This window comes from Schistocerca americana, chromosome 6, assembly GCF_021461395.2.
Source record: "Schistocerca americana isolate TAMUIC-IGC-003095 chromosome 6, iqSchAmer2.1, whole genome shotgun sequence".
In the NCBI taxonomy this organism is placed as follows: Eukaryota; Metazoa; Arthropoda; class Insecta; order Orthoptera; family Acrididae; genus Schistocerca; species Schistocerca americana.
In genome coordinates, this window is record NC_060124.1 from 520853651 (window position 1) to 520880762 (window position 27112).

A 27112-nucleotide genomic window follows, 5' to 3' on the forward strand; every position below is an offset into this window, starting at 1 on the left:
GAAAATATTGTCTGTGAATTTCCCTAACCTTTGTCGAGCGCAGCTGCATGAAAATAAGATAGCTGGATATCGTACACATATATTCTTTCCTCTTTATGTCACAATCACCAACAGAAAAGCCCACAACGCTACGATTAATCTGTAATACCCCACCCGTTGCTTGTCCGATTTTTGCGTGTGTTCGCCTCTGACAACAACTTACAGAGAAATTGGGAGTGGAACAGTACGCAAAAATGAATAACGCTAGCTTTCAATGTGGCTCTGTCACCCCTAATTAATCTGCGGTGGTAGTGTTGACGATATATCACACTTGTTTTTATTTACAAACATGAACGATCACGAGCACTTAGGATGTTCAATGACATCAAACACATACACAAAAATAAAATAAAGCAAAAGGGTGAATTCAGGATCAACTGCTGAAAGTAAAGGCTCTACTGAATCACAATAATTTTATTATAACCTTCAGATCAATGCTTAATAAAACACAATGGACAATTTACAAATTATCCTCCTGACTGGCACTGGCAGTGAACTGTGTTAAAATTGGTCCAAAACGCGATCTCTTATAACTTGGCTGACCGACTGACATCGACACAAAACGTAAAATACGAAGAACCACTACACCCCAAAGTACCGTGAAACCTCTGTGGAAACAGCAATTGCGCGTGATACAACTATTTAACGTTACTCCTAACACAGGCCGAAGCGGGAGCGATGTCACCGTAATGTTCCTGTTGCAGCGGCGGTCTCCGGCGGCGACGGCGCGGCTGTGCGGCTGGCGTGTGGCGTCTCGGAAAGTACACTCCTACACTACTCGGACAACAGACTGCTGTCCATAAACTTCTCTGTTTGCAACGATCTCCCCAGTGGCTAACGTCCACTCAGAATGAAAGACCAAGATGGAAGACGACTTGGCTAACGTCCTCCCAGTACGAGAGCCCAGAACGGAAGACCATTACCGAGAGTCCAGCAAGATCGCTCGTCACCTTTGTTTTCTCCCCTCAACTTTTACCGAGCGAATCACATCACTAGAAGCTCTCAAAATACCCAGTTTGCCAGTGCCGACCAATGTACGGCCTGGGAACAGAACTCTTTTCCACCATTCTTTTATTTCTACAAAATTTCACAAGTAAACTCCGGTCTCGCTGGCTGGGACGAACCACAGCTGTGGGAAACAGCACGTTTACTGGAAGTTTTCTCCAAAGAGACCACTCGAGATTTTCCCGGCAAGATTCCCCGTCGTAGCGAACACAGATTCTTGCATTGAAAGTTTGTTATTCAGAACTCCTGGCCTGCCCCACTTGAGTTACTCGAAGGTGTAAAATTAGTGGGACATAGGCGAGAGCATGCACAGGAAAGCCCGTCCAGGTTTTGGTAAACAATTGAACACCTGCAGCCGCACGTCCCTCAGAGGTTGGCGACCGCTGTGGCCTCTCTAAACGGATTGCAGAAATCCCCCAGTTCACCATTATTACAATTAGGCTGTGGCCTTCGGCGGCTAGGCGGGGAGGTAGCCCAGCTCTGTCTCCCGTACTGCCTTTCCGCAAAATCTTATAATTACAAAATCGCGGAATTCTATCGTGCTGATGCGTTTCCACATAGATTTCCTACACCGTAATTTAGAGTATTACTCCAACAAAACCTAAGGTGTCACGTTAAATGGACTCATGTAAGGTGCAAGGCCTTGCCACCTTACAAATCAATTACAGGTTTTCACTTGGCTCCGCGACGAAGCTGATTACTTTTGGAAATGGATAATGACCCATTATGGAATGAGCAGAAACGTCCTCACAAAGGAAGATTTTTGGCGACATGGAAGCTACTGTGCACTGTATTTGAGATCTACCCATTGGGCATAGTTGTTGGTTGGGTTTTTGGAGCATGGTGCTTGTCTAAACTTGACCTATCAGTTTCAAAATTAATGTTCATGTTGCAGTCTATAGTATGAAAATTGCCCCGATGAAGTTCTCCACGCTAATCAATGCTCACTACCGTCCATTGCCAAACTGGCGATTCAATCTTTCTTTAAGGCAAATTGAGTCTTATGTTTCTTTTTTTCTCCAGTCTGAGTACCTCGTCATTAGTTATTCGAACTACAAACCTTTCAGCATTCGTCTGCAGTACCAAATTCCCACACCTCCTGTTCTCTTCTTGCCTGAGGTTCCTATCGTCCACACGTCGCCTCCGAACAAGGCTTTACTCCAGGAAAATACATTCGAAAAGACCTGTTTACACTTAAATCGACATTAAACGTTAAGAGACGCCCCTGCTTCAGTAATGCTTTTCGTGTGAAATAGCCAGTCTGCATTTTATTTGCTTCCTGACTTGTCTATCATTTTGCTTCCCAAATATCAAAGTTCACTACTACTTTTAGTGTCTCATTTCTAAATCTAATTCTTTCAGTATCATCTTACTCGATTAGAATATATTCCATTACACTTGTTTTACTTTTACTGTTGTTTAAGTTTTAACGTTTTTTCGGGACAACTACAAGTCTTTCAAGCGCTTTCCTGTTTCTGGAAAAAATTACAGTGCCATTAACAGACGCCAAATTATTTATTTCTTCTCTTCGAAATCGAATAACCTCTTAAAATATCTCTTTGGTTTACTTTACTACTTGCTCAGGATACAGTTTAAATACTTCGGCGACAGGCTACAACCCTGTTTCACCCCCTCCATGTCATTCGTCCCCTGTAGCTGCAGTCTGGTTTCTGTGCAAGTCGTAAAGAAATTTTAGCTTCATTTACTTAGTCCCTGCTACCTTCTGAATTTCAGAAATACTGTCTTCCAGTCGAAATTGCAAAACGCGTTGTGTGAATTAACAAATGCTGTAATGTAGGTTTGTGTTTCTTTAAAATCTTCTAAGATAGTCGTAGTGCCAGTGTATCCTCGTATCTTCCAGCATTTCTCCTCGAAATTTGTTTCTATGTACATCGTCCAGTCACATAAATGCGACCACGTATCAGAAGCCTGGGTGAACAACTTCTGCAGCATGGTCCGATGCGAGACGTATAGGAAAAGAGTTAATGATGTTCTGGAAGGTACCGACAGGGATGTGGAACCATGTCCCCAAGATGCTCAACCAACTCCAGTGGCATTCCGAGACTGGGCTTTCCTTGAAGAATCAGCCAATATATCGCTTCATCCCATATATAACTCGCGGAAAGACCATGGATTTATATGTAAGTGTAGTCATTCATATCAGGCGGTGTTTCCGGCTTCCAGCATCACTCTAAAAGCAGCCGTTTGTGTTGTGATATTAACGGCAACCTTTGCATTGGATGGTAATCCAATCTCCGAACAAAGGTGTAGGATGATACAGAATGTTGCAAGGAGTCCATTACTTGTTTTCGCCTGCCAAGTGCAGATGTAAAGAGTGTTATGTTGTGCTTGTGCTCAGTGCAGCGATGATGTGCTTGTTGCTTGATACGGCGATACCTCGTTGTAGGGGTCAGTCTTGACCGATCGGAACCTTGTCCTCGAGTATGTCAGTCCTCATATTCCAAAGCAATCCAGCTTCGGGTCTCAGTCACATCCGAACGCCCAACGAATCTGGACATTACGCGGTTCGACCAACCAGCGAAATGGAAACACACAGTTTTACTGATAATGCTGCCTCACACGATACGCGTCATCTCCCTGTTTTTTTTTTTTTTTTTACAGTGATCACACGAAAGTGAGCACTCGGAATCTGATCCTGTCCATAACCCTTATACACCCTGCGAAGTCCAATAACAACACTAAACACGAACAAACACTAATGCATCGTTATGGCTGTTGTACTTGTCACTGAGAATTAGAATTCTTAATATTTACACACCGGTCAATGGTGCGTAAATGTATGAAGCTACATTGATACCCGAGAACGTCTTCAGGGTACTTCACGTTTTTCGTTAGGCAGCGTACGTCCAGTCTTACTCAAATGCCTCTCCCTGCAACAACCTGTATCCACAGCAAGTCTTCTTACGTTTCACAGGAGTCCAATGGCGCTGCAATCTGCCTATAAACAATAGCGTCGTGAAGCTACTGACGTAATCCTCTGGGTCAGTTGTATCTACTGCGAACAGTTTCGGCCCTCTGTCACTCCCCAGGCGAACTCAGGAAATTACTTTCTGTCACTGGCGCACGACTACGCCTTGCCACGGTCCCCCACCCCGCCTCCTCCCCCCCCCCCCCCCCCCACTCCACGGAGGTGTTCGAGTCCTCCCTCAGACATGGGTGTGTGTGTTGTCCTTAGCGTAAGTTCGTTTAAGTTAGATTAAGTAGAGTGTAAGCCTAAGGACCGATGACCTCAGAAGTTTGGTCCCATCAAGAACTACGCGTTGGTTTCTGTCAGAGAGAACGTTCCCAGTCAAATCGCAAATCTTGTCGTTACTAGGTAAGTTTGTAGTTTTTTCCTAATCGACGGGGCCTAACTGAAGCTCAAGCCTTCAAGTCAAGGAACGTGGCACCATTCTAGGCACCATGTTATGTAGGACTATGGATCTCATGGACGAACGAAGTGAGCTGAGTTTCGAAGATCTCTCTTCGTAGAATCCATGTTGATTTCTGTAGAGGAGGACTTCCCTTTCAAAATGCGTGATAATACTCTGTGGGTAAAATCACCACCAACAGACAATCGAGGCATGGAGAATCTTCGTCTGGACTGATGAATCACGGTACATGTTGGAACATCGAAAGGTTGCGTAGGAGTACAATGAAGACCATATAACGCGATACATCACGATAACGGGATGCATAACGGGTCACCGTTTTTTGTCAGAAGTTAGACATATATTACTCTGTGGTGATGGAATACACCTTCTGAAATGTGTGCTATCGTCATCACCAATCAAGGATTCAAAGCAGCTATCCTAACATATGCAAATTCTCGTTCCCAAAAGCAGAGTAGCGTAATACATGAGCATTTTGCAAGGACATCCACCCATAAATCGCTCCTGAACTGCGACACAATTTAGGAACACTAATAGACGCGAGAGTACCTGTATGGTCCTCATCCCATTCCCCCAGGTAGTCTGTCAGACTTCCTGTGAATCGCTGTGACACCACCACATTAGATGTGCACTCATTGCACCGAGCACAAACTATCCTCTGTTAATTGTTGGCGGCTGTGGAGTAGCCGTGGGAAAGGATGACTTCACTAAGCTTCCAGTGACCAGTGGAGTTGATGCCACGCTGTATTGCTGCTGTCACTATGATTAATAGGACTGATACACATTACGAGGTAGATTTGTCTAATTTACTTATTCTAGGTTGTACCTGATAACATACCCCGTCAGCCCAAAAAAATTCGAGACATTAAAAATAGAGAAATCTTAAAAAGGTGCTTTTAATACTTCATATAATCTGGTCTACTCCTCTCGAATATAGCACACAGAAGGTTCATACAGCCATGTTAAACGATCAGATAAGTCCTACTTTGGGATGTTGTGCAACACACATGTCGAAAAAGCACTGAATGTCAGCTGACTTTTCAAGTAAGTCTTGTCACCCTTGACCATTTCTTCCAGAAGAGAAATGTTCACTTTTTGCGTCTCAATAACAACATCCATTAGACCGTTAACGAAGACGAGATAATCACATCAAAGAATGTGACTGCGGCATTGTGCCTTCGCGTGACGCTGGTGCGAATGTTTTTGTGATAGATATCAACCTGGAAAAACAGTTGTTTTTTGACGTATGAAGGTAAAAATCAAAGCAAATATTGATGTTATAGAATTTATATGTTTCTATTTTGTAATTAGACAAATAAGAATTGTCATGATAAAATTTGATTTTTATAATAATTGAAATGCTTATTTATTTTATAAAAAATTCCACTGTAATTCTCGACGCATTAAAAATATTGATGACATTCATCGCACGTATTTCCGCTACAGCAAATGGAAAAAATAACATCATACGATTATATTTGAACACGGAGCACTAAAATTCGAACCTGTGCTGTTTATGTTTCATATCGAAATGTAGAATTTAATCCATCAACCTCATTTCATCTATGTTCGTGGCTTAACAAATGATTAACTTTCTCATGTTATTTCACAGTGCTGTGTCTAAAGAGAGCTGTGTCTTGTCTCCGTGCCTATTTGTCCTTCTGGTTTTATCCCAGTCATGTGACACTCCACTTTTTAGCTAAGCAAGAGCCTATGATCAGTTGTGTCAAGAGACAAGTTGTCTGTGCAGTGAGTATCTGGAAAGCGTTGTTAAATCTTCCCAGTAGGTTACAACATGAAAGGAAATTGTAATTAGCGTTTTCCACTGGGTAAAATCCAGGCACAAGTGCCGTATTATTTAAAATAGCAGTCTCTTTTAACAATTACACCTCAGTAATTCACTTATGAATGTTGCGGTAGCCCCGAGGGGTCATTAGCGTAAAGCAGCCGAGAAATAAACTAAGATCAAAAGGCTCCAACTGCTACATACTGCAGACAAATTCCTTTTCACACCCACCAATGGTAAGCTCTTCTTTTTGCTTTGGCTCGCCTCTGCCTTAAGTCGTCTGAAAATTGAAAAGCTCATTCACAGACGCTTTCACTTTTATTGACAAAGCATCACCACCACTGTAACAAATAAAATAATTATGTGGTAATATTAAGAGTACAAATTGGTGTACAAATTAATTTGCAATATGAATGTAAAATGACTCATTCCACATCGTGACGATTTATCATGCCAAATGATCTATGGATCATGAAAGTAAATAATTAACTAACTATGTAACGAGTACATGATACTTTTCGTCTCTCTGGTTTTTTATGGAATGAACGACATTTTGCTTAAGAAACATATTTCACATTCTCGGAGCAACTGCTTCCCATTTCTCTTCCAGTAGATGAGTGTTTTAGTTTGCAGTTTGCTTAAGGCAGAAAAACCAAAGTACCTACGACAGCTACGGAAGAGGAGAATCGCGAAAATAATTTTCCCTGCTCTTCAATTATCATGTTCGACTTGCAGTCGGTGCATGGGGATGTTATTTGTAACTACGCTTTAGACCCAAATCATAGTTACAGAAATGCAAATAAAACTCATTGGCCTCTACTAGGCAGCACTACCACTCTTAGCATGTTATACTGTGTTAACAGACAGTAAACCTTTTCATGTCAGCCTAACAATGAGGCGAGGGGTCTCGCAAATGCTGTTACTTTCTGAACATGGCAAATGAAATGATACATGAAGGAAAAGTACGGGTGACGGAGACGCGATTCTCGAAGAGAGTAAAACGTTTCACAAGAGGAGATCAAGACCATTGGAAATTAAAAGATTCGTAACCAGCTGAATGTAAATCCAATTGAGGAGGAAACAGTCACTAGAAATCGTTCCGGCAAGCGAAGAGTGAATATCTTTGGACCTGGCCGCATTTTTTGCCATGTTCACTTCCTTCATGTCATAAAACTAGATTATATTTTAGTTAATACCCTAGCGTGGGACTGCATCTTGTAGTTTTCTTGACTGTATTGCTGTATTGCAGATAGGTGAAGGTTTGGACTCCTGTTTAAAAGTTGCAATATTTAAATTGCATTTTTGAAGCTTGATTCGTTGAGTAACGAGAGTAAAACTTAATATATACTGACAGTTGCTTTAGAATCATACTCACAATCACATAATGAGTTCTAGTGGCGGCAGTTTTCATTGGAGCTGTTTGTAAACGTCAAAATTACTACAAACACATGGTGGTCTTCCCGTTTAAATTTTAGTTGCAGCACTCTGATTTTTCAGGCGAGATCTGATTTGCAACATTGGATACAAGTATTCAAAATTATATTATGATCATTTGTATATACTCAAGCAATTTGACTAAAAACCTTAGGCAGCAGATTATTTCAAACTTTGGCGACACTCACTGCGTAACAGAGAAACACTGGAAGGGTATTATAAAAAATAGATACTGTAACAATAATCAAACAAAAAAATTATTTAACTTCTACCAGGAATTGACATAATGGATACTTTGTTTCGTTTACAGTATTACAACAAAATGCACACGAAAAGTATTACTTCTTGTACTTTAAGACTTTTTTCTGGAAAGACTAAAGCAATTTACTTGTATAACTCATTCACAGGTATCAGACGAGATCTGAGGTGGTTACTTTGTTGGTAGAAGACCTCTGTACTCCAGTGTGTGTCGTAAGGTATGCGTAGTACCTTATATATTGCCGATGCAAAAGTTATGTTGACAAAATATTCATGTACAGCAACATTTAGTGAAAGATATGGCTGTGGGGACGTATTTAGTGAAATAAATGAATATAAAGATTACTAACGGTTAGAAAGTAAAAATTTTTAGCCATAGTTTTCATTTTTATATGTCCTCACCTTACATGAATCCCCTCTCAGGGTGTTACTCAATACAGTGTGAAACCCTGGCAGTGAATTTCACAGCATGTCCTAATCTAATAATCTTATAGCTTTCTAGAGCATTTCGAAATACTTTCTATCCCAGCTGTGGTTGACAGCTAAGGCACTTGTTCTGGATTCTCATATATACTTCCGTCAAGAAGAAAACAGAATGGCATCAGCCGGTCAATGGAAATGTTTATTAGTTTATCTACAATCTTGACGGTGTAAAACTTGGGCAAACGTCGAGTCACTTCACAGGGAACTTCATGTGGTTATGAGAGTCTATCTAACGAACATATGAGTTGTACCCTTAAGATCCTTTTTGATGAATGGAGCTTCTTTGGTCTTATACTCTGCTGATTCCTGCTGACTCGCCCTTGTCTTCAGTTCAGTGAGAGAAGTTGGAAGGTCAATGCCCATCGTCATAAAAAGTTCCTGGAACAATTCTCCGAGCATCTTGTTTCTTCCATCTTAATTGAAATTGCGGAAAGAGCTGTGGAAGGCAAGTAAAACCGTGGGTGATGTACTACTCCATTTAGCTGTACAAGGCCGTCATAAGGCGATACGTAGACATACAAAAATTCAAACAGTAGCTTAATTGGCAAAAAGCGGAGATGGTCTTCGAAATAAGGCAGCGTGTATGAAAGAGGAACAAACGTGGTCTGTTAGCGGGACGTGACAGTGCCATGAAATATACATTTTAAAACGAAAAGCCACAGAAAATAAAGAAAAGCCGTAACGACTGTGTTACGACCACTAGACAGTCTCCCGTTCAGACAGCCGGCAAGATTCAAATACAACTCCCATCTGGAGGCCGAAACGTGAAGTGTTTGCCGAACAAACACCGCGTGCCGAAAACAAACACGCCGGGACCTCATGCTCCTGTCGACAGTTCCCGCTTCGGTTTGCGAGCAGTAAGCCAGCAACTCCAAACATCGAGATGGGCGTGTTTTGAGATTCCGTTTAGTAGTAATACAGAATATGCCCTCTAACCAACACGCAAAATCTGTCTTTGAGCTTACTCGTGCTAGCTAATAAACTCCCTCTCCCGGCAGTCAATCTCGCAGTAAAATTAATGGAGACTTGAGAGCGACCAGGCTATGTACATTCTCTCAACCTCATCTCAGACTATTTATTGACTTTAAACATTTCAGCTGCCATCAAGATATAACTTAAATACTTTATTGCTCAATTAGGAATCAATCTAAACGATGGTATGAATACACGTATATGTGTGAATCATTAACATTTTAACAATAATCTTACTACACAGCTGCGTAAATAAATAAGGAACAAAACACAAAAAGCTATGGCGGTCGTATATACTGCATATTTTTCCGTAGAAAATGACATTTGCCTGCAAAAGAACTCAAAATTAATTAAAACCGATACAAAACGACGTACGGATTATAGATAGTGCTCAGTAAATAGATAATGAGCATATGTCTAGAAATGTAACATTTGAGTGTAAAGTAAGTTTTAAGATCGGTTGGTTGGTTAATTTTGTGGAAGGGTATACCGAGGTCATCGGTCCCATCGTGTTAGGAAAGGATGGGGAAGAAAGTTGGCCGTGCCCTTTGAAAGGAAGCATCCCGGCATTGCCTGAAGCGATTTTAGGGAACTCACGCAAAACCTAAATCAGAATGGCCGGAAGTTGGTCTGAAACGTCGTCCACCCGAATGAGAGTCCAGCGTGCTATCCACTGCCAGCCTCGCTCGGCTTTCAAAATGGGGTCATTTTCAAATTTCCCACTTTACGGTACACACACAACCTGAGAAGTGTGCACCGTCGTTCGTCCCTGTTGAAATTATGACATCATAAGCCGGTTTCGCTCTACGGCAACAACTGCTGGGGGAAACAGGTAGTTTCATAACTGTAGGAGCCGGGGATGACCTTGATGATCCACGGTCGTGCCACATTCTCCACCTTGATTGGTTCACATAGATCATAGAATAAAACCCGACAAAGGTACTCGAAACACTGCCAATGCCATCGTCTCCTGTAGAGAACACGGGCTATAGCTGAAAGTCTCTACTATGCGAGTGCCATGAAGCAGTATATTTAGATGTGATACGATCTTAAGACTTATTTCAAACCCAAACGGTATATTTATGGATACTGGATCCTTATCAAAACTTTATCTACCTAGTCGTTCGTCGGCCTCTATAATCCTGTATTAGCAATTGTGAGACACCCAGTATATCTAATGCGAATTATTATAGGGACAGCTAGCGATGACAAAACCATTTCACTTGATATGGAGGATATGTGACACAGCGAATCACCTTTGTGCTTGAAGAAAGTAATATTTATTATCCCAAGACGAGGGGACCTGCTGACAGGTTTGAATATTACCAATTTATTAGTTTAATAAATTATAGTTGTAAAATACTGAAACAAAGAATTTACGGAAGAATAGAAAAACTGGAAGAAGTCAGCGTCGGCAGAAATAAATTTGTTGTGCAGAGGTTTCGACCCTCCGATTTATCTTAAATATGGCTTGCTTACAGCTTCTAAGGGCCCCAGACTGCACTACATCAGTCCAGGGACGTGAAAAGATGGCGGTATTTCAGAAGGGCGTCAGGTGGGGTTGTAATATGTCACCGGTGTTATTCAGTCCGTACATTGAGTAAACAATAAAGAAAGGCAAGGAGGAGTTTCGAAAGGAATTAAAGTTCGGCGAGATGAAATGAAACTTGATTAATTGCCGATGGCACTGTAATTCTATCAGAGACGGCAACTTGTTAGAAAGAGCAGTTGAACGTTTGTATAGTATCTTGAAAATTGGCTTTAAGATGAAAATCAGCGAAACTAAGGCAAGTGTAATAGAATGTTTTCAAATTAAATTAGGTAACGCTGAGAAAATTCGATTAGGAAACGACATACTGAAGTCTGTCGACGTGTTTCGCTATTCGGACAGTCAAACAACTAACGATGGCAGAAGTAGAGAGAATATATAATATTGAATGCCAGAAGCAAATAAGTGTTTCCCAAATATAGAACTTTGTCACATCAAATATAAACTTAAGTGACACGAAGTCTTTCCTGACGTTATTTGTGCACTTACGGTAAATTTATTATTTTTCGTTTCTCCATCACAATCTATAAATCTGTTATTTTAACGATCATAATACGGTTCTGTAATAGGTGTAAATTCCAATATCTGTAATAACATGATTGTCACTTAAATTATCTGTAAGTAGCCATAAGCCAAATCTTTCGTTAGTTGTCTTTTTTGTTTGTAGTATACATTTTATTTTCAGCTTTCACTTATATAGAAAAAAACTTTAATAAAATTTACAGTTTTAATCATCGCTGTTTCTTAGCAACCATATCTTAGTTTCAAGATAGAAACCACACAGCCAGCTGGTTACAAATAACTGTTTGGTACACTGACCTAGGTTTGTACACTTCTAAGGATGCCTTCATCAGAATGAAACAGCAAAATTACAGTCCGAGAAAACAATAGTTAAAATTAAGAGCAGATATGTTCAAGTCAAAAACATAAAATAAAACACATTCCAGCCCTTGGCACGTGCGCCTAGATAGGAAAAACGTCAGGTTTAGAAGCAGTGGGAATCAAAGACCCTAAAGTATTATAAAATATATAAAATTTAAGCATTTTTTGAAAGTAGTTGAAACCAGGGAGTTAAGAGCACAGCAATGTGATTTCCTTACCTATCTGACAGTTATCCATTTTTAATAATAAACTCCCCAAAATCGGCATAAATAACAAAAGGAAACATTTGTGTAGACTTTTAGTTTTAAATTTTAAGTGTATGCCCGTATTTAGTAATTTTAATTTTTCTCGTTTATTAATTAAACCATTATTTGTATGATTGTCTGACTTTCCATTATTATTGCAATGTAATAAACACAGATGACGAACTGTTGGTGTTCAATTTTATTAAATGGACTAGAAACAATTCGAGATAAATATCTTACGAAACAGTATGTGAATTATTTTCTTTTTTAAATTATAATACATTCTACATCTTTCTTTTTTAGCTTTTTTTATTTTTAATGAATATGTATCACAATAATTTTCATCGATGGATTTTTTCCTTCGAAAGAATAAACCTTAATAGATAGTCTCATTTTTCGAGATGTCATTAATTTCAACAGGAACTGAATAGTCGGCATTTTTTCTTCAAACTCTTTAAGTAAATTTTTATAATTACGCACTCTTTCAGTTTTTTTTACAGTCCTGTATAGCTACTGGTTATAATGCGGAAGCAGCTGCCCATAGGAAGCATTTTTGATCATTATTTCCTGCATTAACAGAAGCTTTATTTTCTTTTTCCTCTTAATGGAACATATTCATTAACTGCTGATTATAATCCAATAATTCTATATAATGTTCTACCCAATCCTTGTGTTTGAAAATTAGAGATTTTTGTTAAAATACCTTTTTCCCCATTCCTACATTTTCTAATTAAAATTTTCTCTGTAAGAAGTGGGTAATCCTGAGTTTGATGTTTGTATTTCATAAAGTTATTATTTGTCTGTATTTTGTAATCACAAAATAAATAAAAATGTATTTTCAAATGGCTAAATGGGTTATTCGTTTCTTTAGCTGCTTTCATAATTTTTGGTTTCATCGTATTTATGGAATGATCGACTAGATTAACTCTATATCTGTAATATATTTCTGAAGGCTATATCAACTAAAAATTGATTTCTGTTTATTTCTTTTCAAAGCTCGTTGGTAGAAAATGGAAATTTTTTTTTTAAATGATTTACCTTCACATTTTTTTTGTTTGCTAAATACATTGGCAGAAAATGAGAATATTGCTTTAAATGGGGTGTCCTTGTTACTTTTTAACGCATCATCAGAATTTTCTATTTTCTACATTTCAAATTCTTCCTGGCCATTGTTTTATTTTCTATTAAATATTTAATTATTGATATAAGTAAATCATCTTTACTTAATTTAGAACACCCACATCAAGTATCAACAATGGAGAAATTTCTTTTAAAATACGTTTGATGCTCCTCCAAGATTTTTATTTCCACACTAATTTACAAGGAAAAAATTAGATTCTTTATTTTTCAGAATTTTTTTGGACTTAAGAAAAACGAGATTTGGGAGAAAGTATTTTTTATTCCTTTATTCTCAAATCAATTTTTTCGTGATGAGATTTTTTTTGATTTTGTAATAAACAGTTAAAATACATATATCTTCTGATTTTCTTTTTAATCATTAGATTTGTTTAAATTTACTCTAAAAATTAGACTGGGAGGAAGATGGAGATCAGGAAGTGGTAGTAGTAGATGGCTATTGCTGGTAGCCCTGAGCCAGGGTCAGGCCTCGTGCAGAACTAGCAGTGTCCCTCTATTCCCTGCAGTACTAAACTGATTATTCCTTGACATAATAGAATGTGTCCTGTTAACTGATCCCCTCCTTTAATCAAGATATGCCACTAATTTCTTTTCTCCCCAATACTATTGGGTACCTACTTATTAGTTAAGAAATCTACACAACAAATATTCAACATTCTTCTGTAACACCATGCACCAAAAGCCTCTATTCTCTTCTTGTCTGAACTGCTTTTGCTCATGGTTCACTTCCATATAGCGCAACACTTCAGGCAGATGCTTTCAGATAAGATTTCATAATACTTGAATATATTTCCTCTCTGCGTTGGCCATCATTAATTATTTTACTGCAAAAGCAGCACCACTCATCTACTAGTTTTAGTGTCTAGTTTCCTAATCTAATTCCCTCGGCATTTCCTGATTTAATTCGACTACAGTACTGTGACCTTGTTCGCTTTTTTCGATATACATATTATATCCTCCTTTCAAGACATTGTCGATTCCGTTCAAGTGTATTTCCAAGTCCTTTGGTGTCTCTGACACAAATACTGTGTAATCAACTAACCTCACTCTTTTTTATCTTTTCTCCCTCAACATTAACTCCGTCTCCAAATATTTCTTTTTTCCCTTTTATTGCCTCTGTAGCGTACAGAAAAACAACACTGAAGGCAGGCTATAGCCCTATGTCATTGCCTGCTTTCCTTTCATGCCCTTCGACTTTTATATCTGCTGTCTGGTTTCTGTAGAAGAAATACAAGAAGTTCAAAATGAAGCTGGTGGTCACAAGTCAACATATCCAGTTCAACAAGGAGCGTATCAAGAAAACTGTTACCCCCCGGCACGTCAGTTTTTGTGATCGTTTCTCAGTTTTGGTTACTGATAATAACTTGATACCAGTGTCTATGAGTTTAACTTGTACACCACAGCACTGAAGATCATCACTATATGATTGAAAATTGATTTTGCTATCAATGAACCATCAATATTACGGCCAACGCTGAACTTCCTTTTAATTCTGTAGAAGTTGTATATAATGTTTCGCTCCTTGTATTTTACAGCTGCTATCTTCAAAATTTCAGTGAGTGTATTGTAGTCAACATTGTCAAATGCTCTCTCTAAGTCTAGAAAGTCTTTGGTTTGACTTCCTTTAACCTGTCTGAGGACATGCAGACAATAAATGCAGGGCTGTGATTAGTTGACTGCTTTTTGTTGGACTCCAGTATTCGCATGGCTGGCTGGACAGTTGCCGGGCTCTCAACGGTTTTCGCCTGGTGCCGTCCAGTCAGTGGAAAGTGTCGTGTCACATTCCACCAGTCCTTTCACAAAGGTTTATTCTGTCTCATCAAACATCGGCCAAGCCTCGCCGCCTTTCATGCTGTCATCCTCCCTCATGTCATTTTTCATCGCAGCCACTGCACCTGACACTAAGAGGTACGTCTTCTTACTTATGTATTCTGCCCCATTGCGCCTTACCGCACACGTTACGACAGTTTTCTGGGCAACAACTGGATCATCTGTGACATGACGTTGTATTGTGACTGGACTCATCTCACCGATCCTAAATGTCCGTCAGTTTCTAGATGAAAAGTTTCCGCATAGATGGATTAGAAAACGGTCCAATTAAGTGGCCCGCACGATCACCTGACCTCTAACCACAAGGATTAATCCTGCGGAATTTAGTAAAGGATCCGATGTCAAAGACCAACAGCAGTTGCTGCAAGTAATTCGGAATCCATTTGAACACGTCGCTCTGGATAGAATGTGAATACCTACTGAACGTCGTCTGTGATCCTAGGGGTGCACACATTGACATGAATGGATGAAGAAACATAATGAGTGACCTTGTCGCATGTAATGAACCAGTCAATATCTGTGTTTCAAAAATGGCTCTGAGCACTATGGGACTTAACTTCTGAGGTCATCAGTCCCCTAGAACTTAGAATACTTAAACTTAACTAATCTAAGGACATCACACACATCCATGCCCGAGGCAGGATTCGAAACTGCGACCGTAGCGGTCGCGCGGTTCCAGACTGTAGCGCCTAGAACCGCTCGGCCACTCCGGCTGGCCATCTGTGTTTGCTAGCACTTTAAAAGGTGTAGAGATACCTCAGCAGCAAATGAAAAACTTTTCTTTATTCGTAAATCAATTAATGGTGTGGAGGTCATTATATTCATGAAACATTTCTCTGAACAAGTACTGGAGCAATGAACTTTTTGTATCATGTTAAATGTCTATAATGTAAGTGAAAAATGAGAACCTTCCGGTCAGAGATACACTTTAATATGATTTAGGTGGCATGCTATTGTCCAAAATTTCGTTTCCTGCAGGAGGAAGCAGAACCATCCTCCTAGTAAGAACAGGAAGCTTGTGCTTGTCACACTATACGTGAAAGGCTCTGTGGAAGGGGAGAGGATACTACAGCCCCTGTAGGGCCACAGATATAGATCAGCAACAGACCTCTAGTGAAGTTACGAGAATGTGAAGGACGACATAGAACGCTCGACATATGTGAAATACACCGTGAAAGTGATTCCTATTATGTCGGGACAACAGTGCGTACCACTGAAGGACGTCGCACTTAACACTAAACGACGTCGGATGTAACACGGGATGTGTGAACGCTTATGCTGTCCTGAAATCTCAGCTGTGGCAGAAAACGTTTTAGAAAGTCAACATCGAATGGTTTCCTGTGAAACCTCTTTCATTATTCAGGCGAGTTTCTGGGATGACATGAAAACACAAACGTTTTATATTAAAAACGCATTCAGTAAATATCATTCTTGCATATTGGTGCGGCGTGCGAAAAGGTCATTCTGCCATTGAGTCGAAACGGGAGCGCCAGACGAGCGGCGTAGCGCATTGCTTGCAGAGAGCCTATAAAACTTACTTGCAGATTAAAACTTCGTGAGAGAGCAGAATCTCACACGGAACCTTCGCCTAACGCGGGCAGATAGTCTAACAACTGCGTTATACGGGCGCACCTCACGACATTTAGGACTAACGCGCAAAGTGTTTCATTACAGTTAAAGTAGCGGACAGTTCCGAAGTGAACGACATAACCGCCGTCTTGCTCCCCACACAGAGATGCTGTGTACTATCTAGAATAAACACGTGATTTTCCTGTTAGTGGTGAATTTTCTGATGCATACAAGTTATGTTTAAGGTTTATAGCCGGCTAAATAAAACATCGAATTTTAGTGGAACTATAAAATTTCTTACTGTGTCATTCGAAAGAACCTTCCATTGGGACTCCAGCAACATAATATGTGAGCAACTTGACGAAGCAGTAACGAGGTAACAGCGACGTCAGTATTCCACCATCAGTTGAAGCTGCCTCTGAGGCGAGAAAACAAGCGACATAGGTTTAGATTCATCAAAGACTGACGGCCGTTAAGAATACTCAGGATCCTCGCTCGGCTTCGACTCTACCAGCGATAATTTGTCACACCAGTTTCTCTTGCTGAGTTGTTTATCAGCTGCTAGCTCAGTAAATTAATGCAAATCGTCCAAACATCTAACAAATATGTAAAATACCTGTCATCTGACAATTTTCTCTAAGGAGGAGTGTATCATTCTCGGAAAAAAAAGAAAAAAGAAAAAAAAAATAAGGCAAGAGACATGAAATTTAATAATGTCGGCAAGGTTCATCCATAATAGCACTGAATTTCACCCACTCATGATGACGTATTAATATCAATTTCTTGCTGTAATATCATGTCCAGTATTTAAGTGACGTAAATGATATTGTGATAAGCTCACTACCGCAATTAGGGCAAAAAATGGATAACTTGAAAACCATTTGATTGATCAAATGTTGAAATGTGTGTGAAATCTTATGGGACTTAACTGCTGAGGTCATCAGTCCCTAAGCTTACACACTACTTAACCTAAATTATCCTAAGGACAAACACACACATCCATGCCCGAGGGAGGACTCGAACCTCTGCCGGGACTAGCCGCAGAGTCCATGACTGCAGCGCCTAGACCGCTCGGCTAATTTCGCGCCATTTGATTGATTCAAATTCCATTAAAAGAATACATACATATGCCAAATGTTAAGTCTGACCGTGTATTTGGTGTGACTACGAAATTTACTATTTTAAATAAAAAACACAGGCCCACAAATTTTCACTTTTCACGGAAGTGGCTGCACTTGGTAGTTTAGGTGCGGAAAACACGAATATCAAGGTTAAAATAGTTTTCTAGCTCAGGGTTACAAGTAGGTAAGGTGTTACGTTTCATACTCACATTTTCGTACACCATGACTCACGTGCGCGCCATCCAATCACGTGAGAATTGTCAACTGCCGAAACCAGGCACGAATTCAACTGTAGTTAGCCACGGCTGCCTTAGCCGAGTTGCCACTGGAAAACGTTTCGTAGCGTTTGGCTCCGAAAGCATGTGAGGCGAAGAGCTGAAACTGAAGAATTGTGTATCTGTGCTTGTGTACGCTTTCACAAAAATGCTCCGTACCTGATATAACAAACCTGATAACTTTTGCATTGGTTCAGATGTTATTTGTGTTTCAAGAACTAAAGCAGTGAAAAGGTGCAGATGTTATTTGTGGTTCAAGAACTAAAGCAGTGAAACAAGCATGTGCTTTTTATTTCAGATATCGACTTGGAGACCAAGATAAATCGCGGGCTCCACATCTGTATTGCGCCAAACGATCATCTACACTGAATTCTTCAATACATGATTAAAACGAGGTTCGGTGTTATTGCCATTTGGCGTGAACCTACAAGTAATGAATTGGGTTGGTGTTTTTGTATGGTACCTCTGTTGCGGAAAGGAGTCAGTACCACCTTCGTCAAGTTGCTCACATATTATGTTCCTGGAGCCCCAATGGAAGGTTCTTTCGAATGACAGAGTAAGAAATTTTATGGTTCCACTTAAATTCGATGTTTTATTTAGCCGGCTATTCAATACCATGGCACCCGTTTGTTCTGCAGTCCCTTGCCACATGGTGAAGGATTGCCACTTTCTGTTTTCTCACATGTACCAGCATCATAAAGTGATAGCATGAGGCTTAACAAACACACACACTTGTAGAAGCACAGTTATCCACCAGTGATATTGACCCTATATTTACATCAACGTTGTTGCCTGGAGAACCAGACAAAATCGCACAGTACGAACTTACTGACCTGATCAGGGATTTAGATCTTTCTAAGCATACTGCAGAAAACTTTGCCTCAAGGTTGCAACAGTGGAGTCTCCTCGCTGACACAGCGCATGTGTCTGTGTTTGTGGAGTGTCAAGACAAACTTGTCATTTAAGTACTGAAGACAATACATTTTGCAGGGACATTGATGGTTTGTTGGGAAACACGAACATTACATACAAACAAGACGACCTTGGAAGTCCCAAGTAGAAATAATAAGCCATGCTGCCTTATTGCGGTGGAGGGGGGGTATCATCAGTCTTCTGACTGGTTTGATGCGGCCCGCCATAAATTCCTCTCCTGTGCCAACCTCTTCATCTCAGAGTAGCACATGCAACCTACGTCCTCAACTATTTGCTGGATGTGTTCCAATCTCTGTCTTCAGTTTTTACCCAATACAGCTCAATCCAGTATCTTGGAACTAATTCCCTGATGTCTTAACAGATATTCTATCATCCTGTCCCTTCGCATTGTCAGTGTTTTCCATATATTCTTTTCCTTTCCGATTACCATTCCTTACCTCATCAGTCCATCTAATTTTCAGCCTTCGTCTGTAGCCCCACATCTCAAATCCTTCGATTCTCTACTGTCCTGGTTTTCTTACAGTCCATGTTTGACTACTATACAGTGCTGTTCTCCAAACGAACATTCTCAGAAATTTCTTCCAAAAATTAAGGCCTATGTTTGGTACTAGTAGACTTTCCTGACCAGGAATGCTATTTTTGCCACTGCTAGTCTGCTTTTGATGTCCTCCTTGGTCCGTCCGTCATTGGATGTTTTGGTGCCTAGGTAGTAGAATTCCTTAACTTCATCTACTTCGTGACCGATGGCGCTGGTGTTAAGTTTCTCTCTGTTTTCGTTTCTGCTACTTCTCGTTACTTTCATCTTTCTTCGAATTGCTCTCAGTCCATGTTTTGTACTCATTAGACTGTTCACTCCATTCAGCAGATCACGTAATTCTTCTTCACTTTCACCCACAGTAGCAGTATCATCCTTTCACCTGGAATTTTAATTCCGCTCCTGAACCTTTCTTTTATTTCCATCATTGTTTCTTCGATGTACAGATGGAACAGTACAGATGAAAGACTAGATCTCTGCCTGACACCCTTCTTAATCCGGGAACTTCATTCTTGGTCATCCGATCTTATTATTTCCCGTTGGCTCTTGTACATACTGTATATTACCCGTCTCTCCCTATAGCGTACCCCTGTTTTTCTCAGAGTTTCAACATCTTGCACCACTTTAGGTTGTCGAACACTTTTTCCAGGCCGACAGATCCTTTGGACTTTCCTTGGTTTTTCTTTAGTCTTGCTTCCCTTATCAAACGCAACGTCAGGATTGCCTCTCTGGTGCCTGTACCTTTCCTAAAGTCAAACTGATCTTCATCTAACAAATCCTCAACTTTCTTTTCCATTTTCCTGCATATTATTCTAGTCAGCAACTTGGATGCATGAGCTGTTAAGCTGATTCTGCAATAATTCCAGCACTTGTCAGCTCTTGCACTCTTCGGAATAGTGTGGATGATATTTTTCCGAAAGTCGGGTGGAATGTCGCCAGACTCATACACACTACCGTGAATAGTCGTTTTGTTGCCACTTCTCCCAATGATTTTAGAAATTCTGATGGAATGTTATCTATCCCTTCTGTTTATTTTATATTAAGTCCTCCAAAGCTCTCGTCAATTCTGATTCTAATACTGGATTCCCCATCTCTTCTACATCGACTCCTGTATCTTCTTCTACCACATCAGACAAATCTTCCCCCTCTTAGAGGTCTTCAGTGTACTCTTTCCAACAACCCGCTCTTTGCTCAGCATTGCACTTCTAATGTTACCATCTTTGCTTTTATTTTGACCGAAGGTTGTTTTGACTTTCCTATATGATGAGTCAGTCTTTCCGGCAATCATTTCTTTTTCTATTTCTTCATATTTTTCAAACACGATTTCGTCTTAGCTTCTCTGTACTTCGTATTTATTTCATTTCTCAGGGACTTTTATTTCTGTATTCCTGTATTTTTGTGGACGTTTTTGTAGTTCCTTCTTTCTTCGATCAGCTGAAGTATTTCTTCTGTTTTTTCGCAGTTACCTTGTTTGCACCAGTGTTTTGCTTTCCAGCTTCTGTGATAGGCCTTTTTAGAAATGTTCATTCCTCTTCAAGTGTACTACCTACTGACCTATTTTACATTGCTGTATCTACAGCCTTCAAGCATATCTCGTCATTCCTTCGTACTTCCCTATCCCACTTCTTTGCATATTTATTCCTCCAAACTAATCTTTTAAACTTCAGCCTACTCTTCATCACTACTACATTGTGATCTGAGTCTATATCTGCTCCTGGATGCACTTAAAATTCAGTATCTAATTTTGGAATCTGTGCCTTACTATGATGCAATATGACTGAAATCTTCCCATATCACCCGGCCTTTTACAAGTATACAGAATATTTCCTATTACTAGTTGAAATTTATTACAGAACTCGATTAGTTTCCTCTCTCATTTCTTGACCCAAGCCCATACTTTCATGTAACCTTTTCTTATAGTCCTTCCCCTTCAACTGCTTTCCAGTCCCAGCTTGACTATTAGATTTTCAACTCCATTTACGTACTTAATTACCATGTCAATACATTCATATACATTCTCTATTTCATCATTTTCGGCTTCCGACGTCAGCATGTGCACTTGAACTATCGTTGTCCGTTTTGGTTTGCTGTCGATCCTGATAAGAACAACCGTATGACTGAACTGTTCACGGTAAGACACTCTCTGCCCTACTTTCCTAGTCATAACGAATACTACTCCCGTTACACCATTTTCTGCTGCTGTTGATTTTACCTTATACTCACATGGCAGAAATCCTTATCTTTTTTTCCGTTTCACTTCACTGACCTCTGCTACATCTAGAATGAGCATTTGTGTTTCCTTTTTCAGAACTACCACGTTCAAACTTCACTCCGTCTCGTGCAACGTTATCCTTTCGTTGGTTATTCAGTCGTTTTCTCATGGTCAACTTTCCCTTGGCAGTCCCCTCCCTGAGATCGGAATGGGGGACTACTCGCGAATCTTTTGCCAGTGGAGAGATCATCATGGCACTTTTTCCATTACAGGCAACATGTCCTGTGGATACACGTTATTTGTCTTTAATGGAGTTGTTTCAATTGCATTCTGCATCCCCATGCCGTTGATCATTGCTGATTCTGACGCATTTAGCGACAGTTTCCCACCCCAGGACAACATCGACTGTTTCATAATAATAATGAAAATACATCCATCCCTGTCGTAAATGCTGCCTTGGTTAAAGAAAGTTGAACCATGTAGTAATCCATTTTTTAAACTGTGTTACTTACAATAAGTGCTAACGGCTGATATGTGGGGATTTCAAATTCATTGCGGATCTCTTGGTTTCCAATGGGGTGCACCAAAAACTGCTTGTACCTGCGTTATTTGGACAGTCGTACAAGAGAGAAACACTACACACAGAGCGAATGGATTCCGCGAACAGCTCTGGTGTCTGGGTCAAAAAATGTTGGCGAAGAACCTCTAGCGAATCTGAACAATATTGCCCTCTCAACAGTTGGGATTTATAATAGCATTTGTAAAGGCTGTACACAGGAATGAAGCAGCATTTCAGTTTTTCTGAATCACGTTCCCACAAATTAGCACAGAGAGGACTGCAAGGTGGACATTTATTTGTCCACAGACACTCCAGCAGCGGCGAGACACGCATTTTGAGTATATGTTTTAACCCCTGGTAACCTACAAGCGTGGCATTGTTTTCGTAATGTGAGGACATCGTTCATAGAAAACAGGATAGCCGAAAATTGCAGGTACATTAATGACGAACTCATTCACGCCTACAGGCCAATGGCTGCAGCATGACCCTGAAGACACACCTCCTTAACTCGCACTTCGAAGAGTTCCCAGAGAACTGTGGTGGATTCAGTGATAAGCATGGCGAACGTTTCCATCGAGGAATTTCTCTTATGGAACAGCGGCGCGCAGAGCTGTGGATTAGTGTTGTGTTGGCTGATTTCTGATGGATACTACACAGAGATGATCCAGCACCACCCGTTAGAGGAACGCAAAAAAACGGTGCGAATAAACTAGATAAGTTCTGCTAATTCATATGTATTCTACTGATTACGACAGCAATGTACGTGAAACGTATAGTCCCAACTTACACGTAATCCTAAGCTGGCAGACAATTTTGATCGTGATATTTTTGTTCAGCTCATCAGAGTCTATAAACACCGTCTACTGTGGTTTCCCCCTCCCCCCCCCCCCCCAAAGGAAATCCGTTGTCGATCAGTGTACTTCAAAAACTTCAGCTTAGAAAACCATTAAACTTCCTATGTACAACGTCTGAAATCTACGTGTTATTTAAAATACGTATATTTGCAATGAACAGGTACATGGATAACTCTGACAAAGAAGCTTGGTCTGAAATGAACATGTTAACGGTTTGTGGTGTCCACTTGCTCGAGCATCTGCTCTTACGATAGAAGCCTGTGTATTCAAACAAGTAGTCAAATATCGTAAGTAATTATAAGTAGCACCGGTAGACCAGTTTTGTGCGGATTTGGGCGAAATTCCAGGAACATTTTTACGTTTCATATGAAAAAGTAGCAGCGCGCATTGATTCTGACGTACGGCATTAGGGCGGTGACAAATGGAGACTATTTTATCACACGTTTGGCAGTTGCAGCGGAAGAATAGCGCTGTAAATCAGCGGTCGAGCGCACACGCTGCGCCCACATGTTCAGCCCGCCGCCCGGCTGCGTACAGACGGCAACGTGTTCAGCCAGCGCTGCCACTGTTTCTGCTAAGGCTTTAGAGTGATTCACACAGACTGGGCGCGCCCTTATCTCTGCCGTGTCAAGGTTTGAAGCCACCTTCTAAGTCACGTGGCAGAGGGAAAGAAAACCCATTTCTGTCACTAAGAGAACCACCGCTGTCGGTTGCAGCTTTTCTCATTTAGGCCTATAGCTGAAATGAAGAGTTGGTTTTAGGAAGTGAACGACTACTTGTATTAGTGTTGCACAAGAAGAATTAAAGGTAACATAATTTTCCAGAAATTCTTAGTATTTTCGTTTTACAAACGACGGAATTACAGTTCTTCAATGAATTCCAGTTTTTGTTGCCCTGCGAATCATTTGGCTCGCTCACAGGAGCAGAAAGCGAAATATCAGTTTGGCAGAAAGCATTGAGTTGTCTGACGATCCCTCAACACTACTTATGATAAGTATTTGGGACTTCAATCTTGAAAAACAATCCTGGCACCGATAAAATGTCCGCCTTCTTAGCTGGATGGTAACGTGCTTGCCTCCCACGCACCGGGCCCTGGTTCAGTTCCCAGCTCGATCGGAAATTTACTCCGCTCGTGGACTGGCTGTTGTGTTGTGCTCATCTTCCTTTCATCTTCATAATCGGCCGCAAGTCGCCCAATGTGGCACCGAATGACATAACACTTGCACTTGGCGACCGAACGCGAATGGGACATCCCGGCTAACAATGCCATACGATCATTTCGTTTTTACACAAGTAAAATACAAGAATTTTGTAAAAAGGAACAAGAAATTTACGGTTCACAGCACTCGTTCAAAATTATTAATCAGCAAGAGCTACATAGTTAAATTTTAAAGTCCAGAAGTTAAATGCTAAGCACTACTTGGAAGAAACCTTAACTAACAGGAAAGTGGACACACGAAGATAGCCTGTCTATTTATTTTTAAAAATAAGCTATTCATTGAAACTGTGCTTCCTTTCCATACATTAGAAAACATAGGATAAAGAAACCTCTGTAGGCTCTGTATGATGACTTGCTCTATCGATCTAGACGACCAATGAATGTGTAGAAGATTAGCAGTGCATAATTCTCCCAGCCATTCATGCCAAGCGTCCATCAGGAATACTTCACAATCATCCCAGCACATCTGAACACACGTTCTAGCTATACAACTGCATGATTACTACGAGGGTTGTCCAGAAAGTAAGTTACGATCAGTCGCGAAATGGAAACCACTGGGAAAATCCGGTAAAGCCTTCCATAGACATATTGGGCAGTGTCTCTAGTATGCCCGTCGATCGTGTCGCGTCGCTCTTTTCAGTTTTGAGTGAACAGTGAGCATGTAAAGATACGTAGGGAATAGCGTCTCCCGCCAAGTGTGAGGGCCTGGTTAGAGATTTCGCCTGTGTCATGCAGCCCACATAACACAACTGTCGAGCAGTTCCTTCTTCATGCCAATTCTCGGCCGCACACTGCAGGGGAAATGAAGACGCTCCTGCAGCGTTTCCGATGAGAAGTGCTTGATCACCCACAATACAGTCCGTAATTGGCTCCCCCTGAGTCTAATATCACCTCACAAGAACCGCTGGCTATGAAGACAAAATTTTTCCACAGACAACGACCTGCAGACCAGTGTAGATAACTGGCCGAAAGCACAGGCGGCTGCTTTCTATGGTTCTAGGATATTGGAAAGTTGATACAACACTATGACAAAACTCGAAGTTGGAGCAGCGACTATCTAGAGAAGTAGGCGGAAGGTGTAGCTAACTGTTGCAAATAAAACGTTTCTAGTTTTCACTGTGGTATCCATTTAGAGACCGATCGGAACTTACTTCCTGGACAACCCTCGTAATATGATGACGTTGATATGAGACGTCTGATGTTAATACGGCAGACAACAGATTTTGGTTCTTTGCGCCATAAAACTAGCACCGATAATAAATCTTACGTCATACATATTGCTTCTCGTTTCGTAGGAAAATTGCATCGAGTCGGACACATCGCGGAATTTTATCCTTCCAAGCAATAACTGTAATGGGTTTGCGTAGGGCAGAGCCTATTACCAACCACTGTAGTGGTTAACTTCTTCAGTCCTTCGTCTCAAAACTGACTTCGTTGTATTTACGAATATTTGGCCGCTAATCGTGTTCTAAGAGACACAAAGCCGAAGAATATCCTTGTAAGAACAGTAGATATATCGTAGAAGGATTATTTCCAGCGGCGTTCGTTCGAGAGCGCAGTAATGATCGTACCTTAAGAGTGCAGGCTGCAAGAATATTCTGTTTTTTGTAACACTGCAGTCCATCTGCTTGTATTTAAGATATTACCTTAGTCGTCGCAAATTTAGTCAAGGTCATCTGAAATTATTTAAATGGAGGCGAAGCAGTAACAGCAGGTCGACAAGGGATGGTTGAGAGTTTTTCTGATGTGCCTGTATCCATGTTTCGATTTTTAGATAGCGGTGATATCATTTTACATCGACTTTTAAGTCCTTGGTTATAAACAATAATAAGTATTTGCAATTAAAGTCACTGTTTGTGAGATAATTTGTACCCTAACAATATTTATTTTCGCACAAACAATCTTCATTATCTTAAGAACCGTAGTTTCTTCCTGGTTATCTCCACTCTGGAATATTCCTCTTGAAACTGACTGAATATTAAATACCGTTTTCGGTAAGTATCATTCCTTGTCATACACCTTTTGGCAAGATAATGTATGGCGAATATAGAAAAATATTGTACAAATTACGTGTATTAGTAAGTAAAATGTCAGTATAATCCTCATTCACCAGTCCCCATTCCTCCCTCCTTCCTCCTGTCTCTCGCCCATTGTCTCTGTTTCTCTCGCTGTCTATTTTCTCCTATCTGTGTGTGTATGTGTGTGTATGTGTGTGTGTGTGTGTGAGAGAGAGAGAGAGAGAGAGAGAGAGAGAGAGAGAGGGAGGGTGGGAGAGGGTGAGCATTATTAACGACCTTAGCACAAACGTTATTCAATATTTTGAACATAGCTGCACAACAGCCGACCAGTTGCAATGGATAAAGAAATTCTTTACCTAGGTTTCGACAAATATAAATTTGTCTTCTTCAGAAGGTAACCTAAGGACAATGAACATCATAGCTTACATTAGAAGAGTATGAAACTTATAAGCCAAGAATAAATTTTTAAAGACAAATTAGAGAACTCTTCCATTACAGAAGTATGATAACGACGACTGGTACTCACAATTTTACATTAGTAAGGACTAATGTACTATCGCCGTTTTTACGATTGTCGGCATAGATCCATGTGCCAAAAATAAAATATAGCCCTAGAATTTGGATTTGTCACGTTAATATAGTCCTCACTAATGTAAAATTGTAAGTACCAGTCGTCGTTATCATACTTATGTAATGCAAGAGTTCTCTAATTTGTCTTAAAAAGTTTATTCTTCGCTTATAAGTTTCATACTTTTCTAATTTAAGCTATGATGTTCATTGTCCTTAGGTTACCTACTGAAGAAGA